Raw genomic sequence first — 14,150 nt, 5'->3', positions numbered from 1 at the left:
ATACGGTTATTTTGTTGCTAGTTTTTTCGCTTTGCTTTATTATTGTTTATTGAGTCTTCTTCATGATTGCACATCTCTGAATCAAGTCCTAATCGATTTGTTCATTCGTTTTCGCATGCATAAATTAATGGTTATATTTGAACTTGATCATGATGCTTTTAGTCAATTGCACAAGTCATTGGAATAATAATCATGTAAATTATTGATTCAAGTTAGGCGAAAAGAAAAATCTCAAAGTATTTTGAAAATTATGAAAAAATTAGATTTTGTGGGTTTCATTCTAATCAAGCTCATATCTTGATTCGAATCAGAAATTACACTTGTATTGAATCAGGCAATTCTGGGTCCCCTTTGCTTGATTTGATTCGAATTAGACTTTACACCTTATTCGAATCAAATTTTTTTTCCACATTTTCTTTTAGTTTTGTTTCAATTGATTTGAAACAAATTTACACTTGATTTGAATCACGGGGTCTATGATTCGAATTAGACTTTACCCTTGATTCGAATCAGATGAGAAATGGGTCAAAATTATTTTTCTTTCTTACTCCACTTCACTTGCTCATTTGACTCAAATCATGAAATATTCTTGATTCGAATCTAACTAACCTTTCCATCCATTTTTGTGCTTAATATCAAGTACATATAAAATCATTTTCTCATCATTTTTCATTATGAATTTCATAATCAATATTGTGATTTTATGTGAAATCAACCTTCTCTCACTTTTGAAAAAGTTCAAAACCCTTGCAATGAATTTCTTTCATTTTTAGCCTCTAGTTTGATTTCAGATCTTGATAATGAGATATTTGTAATTGATTAAGGGATTTGCTTGTCATACCCAAATTTTGCCTACCGATTTTCATTTTTTTAATTGCATATCATTTTATTTGATCATGGAGTCCCATAAGGATTCATAAGTCAAAAGTCAACATAAAGTCACTATTTTCGTGTGTTAGGAAATTTGACTAAAATTTCATGCATCATGGTTCATTGTTACAATAATAATTTAAATTATCATCACATTATTCCATTTGGAATTCTATTGATCATTATCATACATCATAACAAAAGTGGACAAAAGGCCAACATTGCACATGTTGAGAAAATTGGCTAAATTTGTATGTTTTGTTATTCATTTTGGAGAAATAAATTTACGATCATTTAATTCATCATCATATTATTTCATTTGAATTTTATTAATCATTTTCATGCATCATAAATCAAAAGTCAAGGAAAAAGTCAAGATTTTGACACCAAAAAAATATCACACTTGTTTTGTAAAACCATTCATGCATCTCACACACCTTCAAATTCTCAATGTATCAGCAATTTGGATTGCACTACACCGTATATTTTACATCAAATTCAAATTTTCCACAAATTTCATCAAATTCAAGTGAAATGCACTCATATTTTTTTAATATTTACCTAACCCTAAGTCTAACCCTTCACATAATTCTAACTATATTAAGATAACTTTTTTACATTAGAAAATCATCCACAACTCATCCTTACCATTGCCAAAACAAATAGACTGCTAAAAAAATGGTGAATTTGAATGCAAAGTTCGGACATTCAAGCATCATTCTTTTAGAAGTAAGAACTTAAACAGAGAAAGGAGCTTCAAGTTATACAAAGAATGGAGCTTAACCTTTGAAAAGATTTGGTGTAAACCATTTATCTTAATATTTTGTGTAAATAATGTAATATTTATAAAAAAAATATTCACCTCGGTTTTAATCTAAAACTGAGGTGATAGTTTAAAGGAGATGATAATTTACCTCAGTTCTATAGTTAAACCGAGAGGTATAATAATCACATTTTACTATAAAAAATACTCGTTAAACAGATTTTATATTAATCCTTAATAATATGAAGCCGCCCAAAGAGATGAAATATTTAGTACCACTACAACATATCTTTGGGATGGATTGCAAGTACAAAAAATATTTTAAAAAATCATCGGCCTTGGAAACATATCTCTAGCATCTTGCATGGGACCTCTAGCATTTAAATTATGATATCATCGAAGATTTGTTGCATACAATGTATTTTTAATATTCTGTTAAAACAATGTAATTAAAAAAATGGGCATCCACCTCGGTGATTTGTTATGACTGAGGTGATAGTTAAGCATTTATTCCATACTATATTCACCGGCCTTTCAAATCTTTGACGTCCATTTGATGATTATCAACACTCAAGACGCTGTCATTAGTGATTTATGTGAAACCTAAGGGACATCTATTATAAAAGCATGATGAATATTAAAAATCTAACCTAAATAAAACATATGAAGCGTTTGAAACCTAAGAACGCTTGGAAAAATTCTCTATGATGGATTGCAAGAGCATACAATTTTCTGGGTTCAAGTTTTGCTTTCTTAAATATTTATACGAACAAAAAATAATTTAATTTTTGATATTAATTATCTTACCCTTTTTTTCATCACATCCAACAGAAGATATTCCCCAAGATTCAATCATTCAAAGATCTAAAATCTAAATCTTGAGGGAATTTGATTTTTATCTAAATCCCCATGGAATTTGTTCATCATCTTAAACTCTAGGAAATTTAAATTTTATTTTAAGTATAATATTTTGTGTAAACAATGTAATATTCTGGGTAAATAATGTAACAACTTAAAAAATAATAAATCATACCCCTCGTTTTTTTAGTAAACCGAGATAAAAGATACACTAGTTTAAAAATAATAAAAGTGCAGCTGCTGAGGTTCGAACTCATGTGCATAAAACTATACCCCTGAGTTTTTAATCACTGAGGTGTTAAGTGGAAACTTTTCATGACGCCCTTCGTTACCTCGCTACTTTAGCCTAGGTAAAATGCATTTATGTATGATGTTAAAAGCATTATTTGTTGTAGTGGTAATGTTTTCACTTTCGTTGCCTTTAATTTACAGAACCATTACCTACGCAAATCAATAACCAAAATAGTTCTAATGAAGACAAAGGTTTAGTTCAATTTTGAACTTGATTTTTGAAGTTTCTCATATCTTATATTTGAGTCAAAGATGTTAAGAGGATTCCTAATCTAAAAAAATTCTGAGCTTGAAGCTTGTTTGGACCTTCGACGGAGCTTGATCGAAGAGCCACCGTGTTCACGATTGTTGCCGGTGATTTCTTGAGTTTTTCATTCAAGTAATCATAATCCTCATTTTTTTTCTTGTGTTATGATGTTTATGCATGCTTAAGGAACTTATTTCAGTCATTAGTTGCATGAAAACGTGTTTAATTTGAATTTCTAGAAAATTGCTCAAGAACACTCATTGTTAGAATAATAATGCAAGTGTGAGTAAGTGGGGAAATAGTCTCACATTGGATATGAATGTGGTGACTTGAGAATATATAAGTGAGAGAGTCCACTCACATATCACCTTAACGTTTTAGGTGGACATGTGGTGTGTCTCTCACAAAGGTGCCTAGTCCTAAACTATGTATCAATGCTCCCTAGTGAAAAACTTCCCCCAACACTCATGAACTCAAGAACTCAAAAATGGAAAAATCATGAATCTCAAGCATTTTGCACAAACTTCTACACCATTTGAAAAAGTTTTTTTGAGTTGATCACAAATATATAATTAATTTTTCATTTTGATTCTTGTGTTGGTCGGGTTGACGCCGTTTTTGCTCGGTTAGGCGTCCACTTTTTGCTTTGATTCTCATGAATTGTGGCTTGTTTGCTAATTTTGATTGCATATTTGGATTTGTGGCAAAATTCAGGTTCCAATGGCATATTAGTTTGTCAAAATCCGTTACGTTTTGAGCATTTTGTAAAATTTTGGAAGCTTGCTCTCTTCCTCCCATGGCCGCGTGAACAATAGCGTCTTAGTGTTGGGGAAGATAAACAGTACATGCATGTCTCACTTTTTTTAAGCGATTTCTGATTAGTTGATTTAATTGAATCAATACAAAAAATCATTATTCTTTTCAATTAAACTTGATGTTCTTTTCCCCATTAAATAAAAAATGCTCAAAATATTTTCACAATAAACCATATGAAAAAGGACAAGATAGATGTACGTTCTACCTTTTCCCCAAGTGTTTGGGTTCTTGTTGTATAGCTTGTCACTTAGATACTCATCTCCGCTAAAAAAGTTTAATAAATGTAATTGAATGCCACGAGCCCTATGTGGTGGAGAAGGAATAATTGGACGTATGTCCGTTTATTCTGAGTACTAGGATGTTTGTTGTATAGCTTGTCGTTCAAATGCTCACCTTCATCCATGGACTTTAATTGATTCTATTCAAACACTTTCTGCAATAAAAGGGATGAAAAAGGACGATATGGACGTATGTCCTACCTTTTCCCCGAGTATTTAGGTGTTTGTTGTATAGTTTGCTTTTGAATACCCGTCTCCCGCCTAAAGTCAATCTTAACTAATAAAATCTATTTTTTCTCCCTAGCGCGATCGAAAACATTTTCTTAAATGAATGATACTTTATCAATTTTGATGTGAAACTCAAACTAACGCTCATTCTTCTTATGTGCAAGTAGTTAACAACATTGTCCACTCAAGTGTGATTAAAACACGGCCTGTGAGAATTCGAATCATGTTTTATCCATTCTAATGCGATGGAATCACAATGTTCCTTACATCCATGACTGGGTGGTAAGAATTTTTTTCCGCTCAAATGATTTTAGAGAATCGTTCGCTAAAATCGACCAACTCACAAACATTTTCTACTACGAACTACGAGGCTCTAATTTTCCTATTGCACATGGGAATACGTAGACACGTGAATTTGAAATCTTGTCGAGCACAATAATAAAAAACCTAAAAATTTCCCTTTTCTTTATTTTGTAATTAACTCGCAATAAGTAGAAGATCATAAGTAAACATAATGCTAACATTCTTTCGCAAAACTAACTAAATGGGTTTCGTTGAGTACAACGAATGTGAGGGATGCTAATACATTCCTTTTGCATAACCGACTCTCGAACCCGCTTTTGATTGCGATGACCATATTGTTGTTCTTTCATGGGTTTTATTGATATTTTTCCTTTCCTTTTAGAATAAATAAAGTTCGGTGGTGACTCTGTTGTATTTCGAATGTTCCTTACGCTCGGGTAATTTTTGCACCACGATAACACTATATTGAAACTAATCGTTATTGAATATTTGGTTGAGATTTTTAGGTAGCTTGCAAGATTGAGGTTATTAACATTGGTGATAACAAATTCGAGTGAAAAGAAGGTTGTTCTTCTCTCCGGATTACCTTGTTAGTAATTGTGTGAAAGGTGTAACACCCTATTTCCCCATGGATAATATAAAAAATAAATCAACGATATTTCACATATTCATATTAGATGTCACACATTCTCAAAATCATCACCTATTATGTAACTCTTAAAAATTTAAAACAAACATTCAACACCTCTCATCGCATGTTCACCTTCACTTAAGGTATCATCGCAACGGAATTTATTCAATAAGCATGCTTCACCAATCATATAACTCTCATAAAATTACTTTATTAAAACGAAAACAATATAGTAAAAATCTCCGCAAATCAACTAAATTAACTTAAACATCGAAACATCGAGAGTATAACATCCAACTCTCTAATTAACACAATAGAAATAAAAATAGCATCGTTCACCCGCTCAGTATTACAAATCAGAGCAACTTAATCTAAAGACCCAAAACTAAAGGAAATATGAACATCTTCACACCATCCTCCCGCTCTAAGCAGCTATTTAGTTACCTGCTTATTTGTACTCCAAAGAGAAGCATAGACCACAACAACAACAACAAAGGGGTGAAAAATCACATCAGTAAAATATAATACTGGAGATGTGATTGTTATTTTTTATTCTTCTTATTGTTGAGATGTTATTGAACTAATGTTTTATTTTAACTAAAGCAATTTCTATTTTTGAGACTATAAAGAGATGTTATTAAATGTTTAAAATTCCGCTATGATATGTTAATTGATGAAAGATGCCTATGCTGAGAATGTGTGACACTCAATTGGTGAAAGTAAACTCTTATTATTCTATACAATGTGTTTTTCGGGATTTAAGGTGTTACAATACGTACATGTTCGCTTTTCAATGAGTATAATTTTCACCTTTGAAAATTGGCACTCTATTATACGCTCCCTTTGGATCGTCATCATCCGCCATATTCTCATAACCTTTGGAGTCGATTAGACTTAATCAAAAGACCAATTCTTGATGCCAATTATTGGGTGAGAATATGGAGTAGAAAAACAATCTAGAGGGGTGAATATACTAAATAAAGGCTTTTATAACATTCTAACCGATTTTCTAAAAATAGAATATCAGAGGTTTTTCAAAAATGGAGACGGAAGATTTGGAGCAAAAATATGAAAATTATACTTATATTAAAATTTGATCACATCAACACTTAATCACTTCACAAATACCAAACATGGTTTAATGATGAGTAACTGAACTATTGTATATTGCACGACATGTGTCTTATACAATATTTCAATAGAGATCGGATTCTAACAACACTAGTTCCACATAATTAAATCACCACTAAAGCTTGATAAGGTTCCAAATCTAACAAAGCATATCCTTACGTAATAAATATCTACTGATTGAATAAACGATAAACTACGCTAAGAATTGAAAACCTAAATATGCAATATCCTAAAGAAATTAAATGTGAGAGTTAGACAGAGAATACTGCGAGATTTATAGTGCTTCAGTCACTACAGAAAAAAAGGCCTCCTGCCACGCCCAGAAAACCGAGGCTATATGCAAAATAACCGTGGCGTAACGCTGAGGCCACGGTTTGGCCACGGAAATCCAACTGTGGAGTATACGGCCGTGGCCTAAAGTAAAGTCCACGGTTTTTTGGTATGGACCACGTCTTTTTTACAACCGTGGCTTTTTTAGGCCACAGTTTAGGTAGCTTGATTAAGGCCGCGGTTTGTATTTGCCATGACTGCACAACTGTGGCTATATGGTAAAGCCACGGTTTCAATTTAACGTTTACGATACAGTTTTGGTTCAAGATATAGCCACGGTTTAGTTATGACCACATATTTAAAACCGTAGTTATATGTTATGCATTCTAAACCATTTATCTTGCCACGGTTTATTTCTGTACAATTACATAAATGTCATTATATATATATATATATATATATATATATATATATATATATATATATATATATATATATATATATATATAATTTCAACAATAATACTAATTTTTTAGAATTAGTTCTAAGTACTCCAATAGTGAAACCAAACTTGTCCAAAGGGCTGATTTTCTTTTTCAAACCAACATATCAATCACTTACACCAATTTTGAAGAATTTAAAACTTGATTACTATAATTGTATGAATACAAATTATTTTAGTATCTACACATCAATGACAATAGCATCGTGATTGACTAAGTACATTATACATCTAATAAACCTAAACCAAAACTATGCATCTCTAACCATCTGATAGCTGACAAATCCTGAGAAAAGGGTTAGCTGCAAATCAAAGAAACCATAGAATTAGAATGTCTAAAAAAGGATCATTTAAGAACTTTAATGCTAGAGTACCATTGTTGATGTACTCATCAAGAAGATACTTATATTATCAGATACAATGTGAATTATGGCTTCAGCAACTATATTAACATCACACTGTAAATCATGGCAACTAATGTAGCATCTTACATTGTATAAATCATGGCAACTAGATTGTGAGTCCTAATCTCAGGCTCAATTCTCCGAGCAACAAAATCGTGGAGTCTCAAAATACTTTTCCTAATGCAAAACCGAATACAACCGAGTTGTGAAAAATCCATCTAATCAAATACAATAATACCAGAGTAGTTGGACACATCAAACTAGAAGTTCAAGAAAAGTCCTATACTGGAAAAATTATTTTAAATGTTTGCACTTCTGTGCATTTTTACCTCTGGCAAGACTCCGATTGTTTTACTAGATGGCAGACGGGGGAAATATCCATCTGACGATTTCACCTCTTCCAGCATTATATCGATTATCATCCTGGAAGATGAAAAATAATGAACAGTGTGAGACAAATATGATTGAAAAATGGAAGTCGTCAAAGTGCCACGCCGAAAGAAAATACAAACAACTAACCTTGTTGTATTTATCCCTGTGGTAATTTGGACTAATAAACAAAATAACATACTTAATATTATGAAAGGATAGACTAAATATAAAGGTCAACTTAAAACTATAAATTAAGGTTAACACAAGATAGTTAATACAAAAAATCAGAGAACAAATTGAAAGTAAAGTATAAAAGTATATCTAACTCATTGGCATGTGGACGAACTTGAACGAATTTATGTTAGCTTGAAAGAATAAGTAAGACATTCTAGAACAGATCTTACGGGTACTGATAATGGAAATTAGAAAATGAGAAAATTCAACACTAAGCTTTATCAAAAAGTAGCATAAGTGATCAAAGAAAGTAGTAAATAATAACACTCTTCTAATGATTATATCCTAGAGGCACTATAAACTCTAAAGTACAATAAACTTAGACAATGTATTATTAGTGAGAAATAATTTATAGTCTCTCTATCCACTTTAAAGTAATTAACATGCTTCAAATATATTTGAACTACCTTAACCAAGTAAAGTGTATACTAGACAAAGATTATTATTGAAAGAGAGTTAGATTTATAAATTGTCTCCAGAACAGAGCTGTTCCTCGATGCAGACATGCTCAGATTGTAAAATCTGTAGCAGTGAGTGGGAATGTTAATAAATCTATAAATACAGGATAAGGGTTGATCTTATAACTTAAGTATAACTATAACCAAACAAATAATAAAGGTGGAAAATAATCTTGCATACATACTTCATTGTGCTAAAAGTTGTTGAAGCTAAATAATAAAGGAGATAAGTGTTTTAAATCCTCATTCCTCGGAAGACCGCTTCTAAAAGGCGGTTCTGTCCCTATAAATAACATCGCATAGGTTCAATTTTCACTCGTAAGTTTTGCAACATCAACACTACAGAATGAAAGTATGTTTATTGTCCGACAAAAAAAAAATAGACGTAATAAACAAGAATGGGAATGCAAAGTGATGAGAAACTAACTTTTGTTAGAGAGTTGATTGAAGAGGATATTGGAGTGTGATTTGAACAAAATAAACTGAGATACTTGAATACCAAGGTTGATTGGACTGTAACCGCCAGGACGAATGGACGCGCCTCCTACTGCAAAGTTTGCACCATGTCTGTAATTCGATCCAACTGAGTTCAAGTAAGCACTTAGATATGGTAGCTTCAATTCTTCACCTGCAAAGATCCAACATTCTCTAACATTCTTACACAAGTGCTTAAATTAGTAAATAAGCTAATATATGCTAATCTGAATCTATGATGATAATGCTTCAACTTACTGATAAAATCAATGATGAGACGACCATCGGAAGCTCTTCCTGAGAGGCTTCCGAAAAAGCTTATGCCATTAGGAAGTTTTACACCTGTGAATACTGCATATCCAGCTCCAGTATCAGAATTTGAGTCACCAAAATTGTAAATTGCAGGGTACACACATTTCTTTGAATCATAGATATTATTCTGAGATGAAACTTGAATGAATGTAAATGCTACATACAGATTGAAACACCAAAGTAAAAGAAGGATACACCTTCATGTATTGGAAAAAAAAACCCAAGTCCAACACTACCCACAAAGGATTTATATAGAGTGGCACCCCAACCTTACAAGCCGGTTTTATAAAAATAAGTTAGCCCAAACTCTAATTCTATCGCTAATCAACTACCTGGTAAATTTCAAAGCCTATCTAATCAAAGTAGTTCTTGCAATACTCTAATCAACTACCTGGTAAATTTCAAAGCCTATCTAATCAAAGCAGTTCTTGCAATACTCTAATGAACTACCTGGTAAATTTCAAAGCCACAATCCTCACAGGTGTACACAGCAACCTGCATCAATGGTTTGACATCCGAGCATCGTGTGACTATACCAGCTAATCTTACAAGCTGGCCAATGTTTGAATCCTTCACCTCTCTAATTGTAAATGGTCGTCCTTTTGAAGATGCCTTAATATAAACCTCACTGCAAAAACAACCCACACATATATATCATTAAGTCACACATATAAAATCCAAAGCCAAAAATCAACCCTAATAAAATGTAACAAATTAGTACAAAATCATAGAATATTACAAAACCCTAGAATTTGAATATCCCGGAAAAACATGAAGTCTTACAAGAAGCGTTTGATTTCAGGAGGCATCTTCCGGTGCGGGTGCGGGTCAGAACCATCAGCACCTTCAGTTCCTTCATCAGATCTCTGAGTCATCAAAATATCATGATCATCATCCACAAACGTCTCAGTAGGCTCCGGCATGAGCTCGTCGATCGCATCAGCAAAAATCCCTATATATCTTCTCGTATTCTCAGTAACTCGCGTAAAAAAATCCTCATCTAGATCCTTATACTGAAAACAACAAACACATCACTTAAAATCACCAACTATAACTAAACCTTAGAAACTAACAATTACAATACAGTGAAAATGTCAATAAAACTAACGTTCATTAAGTCATCGAGATCAATTTCAACAGATCGAGCTTTGTGGTTCGCAACATCTTGCTGAAAAAACATAATGAACAAAAAAACATGAATTAGGGTTAACAGTCGGTTTAGTACAGATGAATCGAAATTAAGAATATACTAACTAACTAACCAGGATGTTGAGGTACTTGGCTTCGCCATTAGCATCTGCGAATTCGGAAAGAAACCTACTCGCTAGAACTGAATGATTGAAAAAGAGGATTTAGGTTCAACGATTTCAACGATTTCAAACCTCCATCTAACTAACTCACCAACGATTTCTCCGTCGCGAGCCGTTCACGATGAGAGAGCAAGCGGAGATGAGGAGCGAGTGATGTCGAGAATAGAATCGGGGATGAGATCAGAGGCTTCGAGATTGAGAGAACAGAGAGGGATCGATTGAGACGGAGGAATCGATATGCGAACGAATCACAACGGCGAGATTTGATCGGAGTGGTAGGTGGCCGCTGTTCATGTTGAAGAAGAAGAAGAGGGAACGTGAAGCCCGATAGTCACAGGTACTCTTACCCTAAATCCCTCTTATTTTTCATTTTCAATATTGTGAGGGTTGAAAGTGGTCAGGAAATGTGAAGAAATGTGAAGCTGCTAAGGTTTGGGTTTGGGTTTGTGAAATTGAGAGGGGTGCTCAGGAACCCTAAAAAATTAAGAAGAGGGATTTTGGATTTTACCATAAAACGTTTACATGTTTTTAATATAAAAAAATTAAAAAGAAAATAATTATGAGAGGGAAATTAAAAAAAAAGGGGGGAAATTTTGGAGGGATATATTTTTTTAGGTTTTGGCCACAGTTTGAACTGAAAATTATAGGCCTCGGTTTCTTAGTTGCGGCTTAAAATATCTACCGTTATATAACCGTGGCAATTGAAGTACAGGCCACAGTTTTACACTTTGGATTCAATATTCTATAACATACGTCTACGCTTTGATAACCATGGCCAAATCATATATGTGGCCACAGTTTCTGAGCTGTGGAAAATTTTAGCGTGGCCGTAGGCCAAATTTCTAGTAGTGAGTGTTCGTCCTCACTTTGCTTACTACACTCTTCAATGGTTTTCCATCGGAAACTGCTTTGTTCCTTTTTATTTTGACAAATGTTGCAAGAGTTCATACAATCACTAATCCACAATAATGTTGAGAAAAATAAATCTTTTATCTGGATCTTAACTGGTATATAGTGTAATGTCATACTCTTATGAGTAATCTTTACTCGATTCATGCTTCTTGAATCTTCTAGTATCACCAATTGGTTCCAAGCCTTCATGTGTAACAATCAACCCTTGATCCTACTGATTCATTGAACGATGAAGTGTTTGAAGATTTGAGAAGAACTCCACTTTGTCCATAGCCTTTTATAACACCCGAGTTTTAGTAAATTATTTTATCTAATTTATTTTGATTTATTTTAATTTTGATGCATTTTAATTGAATTATTTTGGATGGTAGAGGTGTGTGAACTTGAGTTGAGGGCGTAGGAAGTATTAACAAGCTAGTATATTTTAATTAGAATTATTTAATAATTTAAATAATGATATTCTATTTTAATTTATTCAATAAAAGAAGAAAAGAGAGAATAGTGGAAGTTGTAAATGAGTTGTAAATGCCTGGAATAAAAAATTAGAGTTCTGATTTGAACTCCATTGAAAGAGACGAAGTCTGCTTTCTGTAGCTCCATAGCGAGCGCCATGGATGTGGCGGGCGCCATGCTCATGATCCGTAACTCGTCATGAAGCCCAGGCTTAAGTTTTGGAGCTGCTCTTCACACATGTGACATTTTAGTGTGATAAGGTCCATGGCGTGTGCCATTACCATGACAGGTAACCTGCCATGAACCTGAACTCGCGTAATTGGTCTGTCTGTGTGTTTTGAGTTGTAGATTCTGATTTTTTGACTTTAGTAGACTCTTTCTACATTGTTAGGGTTGTGTTGGTGCTGAGTTAATATGATGAATTAGTAACTAAAAACATTTTAATTGAGTGATTGGTGAATGATGAGAGCTTTGACGTTGTGTCGAGTATGATTTGCGAATTGTAATGAATGTTAGGATGTTTGAGATGTTAATTATGATTGTTGTGTTGCCGCATGTATGAGATAATAATTTGATGGAAAAGAGTTATTATATGCTTGAGTTGCATTGTGTTTATGTTGCGTTGTACATATGTGAATTGTTGTTGTGTGGTAATCTAGAGAAGGGGTTACGTGAGTTGTCAGTGCAAATTGTTAAGATCACAGAGGGGTATTAAAGCATTGATTTATTTATGCATTGAGGTATATGAGCATGCATCATATTGAGTTATCAAGAGGCATGTTCACTATTTCAGAGAGGGGACTAGTGACTTGTCCCAAGCTCCGAGAGGGGGCTTAGAGCTCTGATAAGGGGCTTGTGGGTTTATAGAGGGGACCTAGTTCCTGAGAGAACCAAATATTAAGTTGGTACCACATGTATATGTATCGAGTTGCACATTCGAATTGCATTACCTAAATGAGTTGTATGCATGATATTGATTTGAATGTGATTATCGAGATGTGGGTGACAATAAGTTATGAGATGTTGTGATGCAATTTTTTTTTGTAGAATATGTATGTATTTGTATTCTAGCTTGCAATATACACCATACACTATCAGAACGACATCAAATACTAGACAAAACACAAAAAAACGATAAACAAAGTAGTCACCAGCGTCATCTTACAAGAATGAATGATATTACATATGAAATGAAATTGGACATGCCAAATTATTATAATTGTACTACCAAATAAAATACAAATAATGTATAACTCCTTATTTAGTAAATATATCCAAAAAGCTATATAGATAAGTACTATTTAACTGATCTGGATCTTGTCTTTCTTTCTTATTTTTTTTAAGCTCTTTATTTCTCTCTTAATTTCATTATTCCTTTATTATAAATTAATTTTATAATAAATGAAAATATTAAAATTGAAATAGAGATAAAAAGTTAAGAGAAAAAGAATATGAGAAGAGTTACGTAGGAGGGCTATATGCTCCATATCCACTCGGTCCAGTTGGGTAACCAATCCCATAATAATCATTTTGAAACAGTTTTCGCCCTACATCATATAAACCATATGAAATTTAAATAAAAATCATTCTGTCAATTAAGAAAAAAAATAAAGAAAAAAAAAGAAGATAAAAAGTTAACAGAAACATACCATGTTTGAAATTGGATTGGGCATCAGTAACCATCATAGATGACATTAGTATTAAAAGTATTGCTAAAAGAGCAACAAATGACTTCAATCTGTAAGAAGGTTCCATATTTCTTTTAATATATAAATTGCAAGTTTAGGATGGGAAGCACACTTATCATCTCTTGAAGCATATGTATTTATAGGGAAACATGGATATTTTGAAGCATGATAATCTTGTTGCTGACTAATTCTTCCTCATATATATTATAAATTGTTGGTGGTGGTTAATATTTTTTTTTTTACTAATTGCGTTAATTTAATAATAAAAATATAGTATTAATGATTTATTGATATTATAAAACGACTTATAATTTTATACAAAACTTTTTTTCAAAGTGATATATA

General features: G+C 32.7%; 1 long non-coding RNA gene and 1 pseudogene across 1 annotated transcript; both read right to left on the bottom strand.

The window, feature by feature from the left end:
- Nucleotides 1-7,266: 7,266 nt before the first annotated feature.
- LOC131626209 (uncharacterized) lies at nt 7,267-10,317 on the bottom strand (annotated as a pseudogene).
- A 24-nt stretch (nt 10,318-10,341) lies between these two features.
- On the bottom strand, nt 10,342-13,921 carry LOC131626185 (uncharacterized). Its single transcript, XR_009291060.1, has 3 exons — nt 13,767-13,921; nt 10,705-13,664; nt 10,342-10,610 (listed from the first exon to the last, which is right to left on the bottom strand). It is a non-coding gene; the product is annotated as an uncharacterized LOC131626185 (long non-coding RNA).
- Between the last annotated feature and the right edge of the window lie 229 nt (nt 13,922-14,150).

The sequence above is a fragment of the Vicia villosa genome, unplaced genomic scaffold (genome assembly GCF_029867415.1).
Source record: "Vicia villosa cultivar HV-30 ecotype Madison, WI unplaced genomic scaffold, Vvil1.0 ctg.000273F_1_1_3, whole genome shotgun sequence".
Classification (NCBI taxonomy): Eukaryota; Viridiplantae; Streptophyta; class Magnoliopsida; order Fabales; family Fabaceae; genus Vicia; species Vicia villosa.
The sequence above is the reverse complement of the archived record's forward strand: the minus strand, read 5'-3'. Positions and strand labels throughout refer to the sequence as shown.